This window comes from Branchiostoma lanceolatum, chromosome 16 (assembly GCF_035083965.1).
Source record: "Branchiostoma lanceolatum isolate klBraLanc5 chromosome 16, klBraLanc5.hap2, whole genome shotgun sequence".
Lineage (NCBI taxonomy): Eukaryota > Metazoa > Chordata > Leptocardii > Amphioxiformes > Branchiostomatidae > Branchiostoma > Branchiostoma lanceolatum.
In genome coordinates, this window is record NC_089737.1 from 12,999,029 (window position 1) to 13,001,525 (window position 2,497).

At 39.1% G+C, this 2,497-nt stretch overlaps 1 protein-coding gene across 3 annotated transcripts in view; it reads right to left on the reverse strand.

The window, feature by feature from the left end:
* Positions 1 to 62, reverse strand: part of LOC136422281 (uncharacterized) — a 5,781-nt gene extending 5,719 nt beyond the window's left edge. For 2 of the 3 annotated variants that reach the window (XM_066409935.1, XM_066409934.1), the window contains exon 1: positions 1 to 62. This exon is cut by the window's left edge and continues 135 nt beyond it. The gene's annotated coding sequence lies outside the window, so the exon portion shown is untranslated. The other variant, XM_066409936.1, reaches the window with a different exon arrangement.
* Positions 63 to 2,497: the final 2,435 nt, after the last annotated feature.

Genomic DNA, 2,497 nt, shown 5'->3' on the forward strand with positions numbered 1-2,497 from the left:
CACAAGTGTGCGTGCTACGGTGAACATCAAGCCAGTAAGGACGTTCTACAGACTTCTCTTTGTCTGACAGCTGATAGCGGCAGTCACGCACATGACTGCTTCAGGCAAACTTTGATCCGAGTCACTGATCTATTTATAATGAATGAATGAAGACCTTTATTACACATTTCTGCCACACTTGGCTAAGTACAGGTCACAACAAAACAAAATAATAAGTGCAGTTAACGGGTACAAAAAGAATATGGCTATCATTAAATAAATTCTACTTCTCCTCGCTTTTCGGTTATAGTAGCTATAAAAGAACAGACATGTTTTTCAGCGGGAGGTTTGTCTCGTCGCATTAGGAATATGAATTTTTGTACAGTACTTAAATGTGTGAAGTAGGGAAATAGGTTTTCTACAAGCTTATACAGATATAGTGGTGAAAACTTAACCATTAGAGAGTGGCTAGTGCACTAGTGATATTCAACAGAACCACGACTATTATAGATCTGGGACCGCATCGACCAAGCCTTTAAGTTTAAGAGAAAATATCGGTTCTAGCTGGATGGTTCGCTTATTGTATTTGTTATCTTATTTTGAAAAACCAATAAGAATAAGATAAAAATAAAAAAAGTCTAAGAGAAAAAATACAAGTAACGCCATCATTGTTCCCACCAGTATTTGATAACCGAGATTCAAAAGTCAACATTCAATAGTGTTCAGTATAGAGTATAGACTGAGGCATATACCCAGTACCCGCCGACTTTAAACCATGTACTCTCCAAGCAGAGGTTAGGTCCGAGCTTGTTTTTGTTGTCTTTTTAGACTATTTTGTCGGGCTTTCTATTTTGTCCCGTTGTCTTTATGTAGCCAAACCATAAACATTTGCCTATGTCCATACTGAGGTGCAGAACACATTGGATCATCATCATACTGATGGTAGATGTGTATTAACAAACAAACAGGTGTGCATGCTACAGTGAACTCTAAACCAGTGAACCGCATCCAAACGCGAGTCCTGTCTACAGTCAAACGACTCTTTGTTCGACGGCGAATGGGTGCAGTCTCACAACTATAAGACCCCACGGGCATACACCTATTCATACAAGTTATCACGGCCTTAGACTGTGGACGAAACTTGATAAGATTAGTCACGTATAGTCTCTCAACAGAACTGTACTCGTGTTGGGTATCATACCACGATTCAAGACGTGACCTTTCAAAGTTCCATCTTGTTTGCCCTGAAACAGCGTGATTATGTCATGTTGATCACAAACCTCCCAAGTACCTTTATGCTAAAATTTGACAGTAGACTTTTCACACTTTTTAAGCAAGTTTTATTTATTAGTTATATCATTCCAACGACGACATGCCTCATTCTAAGGCAGGAACGAGAGCCAATCGTAAAGCTGAACGGCCTTAAGCACCTCCTAGCGGTTTGAATGGGAACGGCACCACCCCAAGAAAATCGCCCGTCGCCCGTCGGAGATCACAAAACACTTTGACTGGGGACGACGCTATTTTAGGTGGTTTTATTATCATCGTCATAATACATAACATCAGTAAATCGTACAACTCTTGTGTGCTATAGCAATCAGAATACTAGTATACGTTCAGTATTTGATAAATTTACAGCTCTGTCAGGACGCAGGATGCACCCCAGAAGAACCGACAAGAGCAATGGAGGACAGGGAGGACTGGAGGAGGAGGGTAATGTTCATCCGTGATACTCTCACGACAAGATGAGATGATGATGACATGTCTAAACGTGCGCTTCTGTCTCGGCATCATGCCAAGTTCCATCCAGAAATATGATTCTATTGTCTAATGCAAATAAGCTATTTATCTGACTTCATTAGTTGCTAAACCGTTATCAATCTTACGTTAGCACAGCTTTCTTTGATACATATATATATATACATGTATATGGACACTATTGCATCTTCAGATCTCACTGAGTAATCGTAAAACAACATGCATTTCGGGTTCATTTTAGGGCATGTACAGTTTTTTTTACACATAATGAAAAGCATTGTATTCCTTTATAATGTCATATCGTAACGAAACTATGACTTGATTGAGTCGTGAAGCTGTACTTCCGGGTGTTCTTAGGACTGCTCGGAATCGCCCTCGGCCGAAACTTCTTCAAGTTGAAACCACTGCGATGCCAATGCTGGTCCCTTTCCTGTGAAAAGATTCAAACGTTTTTTTTCTCTATGTATTTTTTTCGGCAAACATTAGCAATACGTGAAATCCATGCCACAGAAACAACACGTTTTTTCTACCAACCTGCATGTTTGCTGATAATCAAAATGTACTTTTTAGAATGTTTCGACAATATGACCAATATCCTGCTTTTTTATTGTCTCTAGTTTTTCGTTGTTTTGTTTTGTTTGTCTATGCACATATTGCCAATGACAAGTCCTGTGCACACAATGCAAGACCATATAACTTTAACAGAAGTGATAAAAGAGACCTTCTTTTAATATCATTTTTATTGGCTTTATTGGCTTTA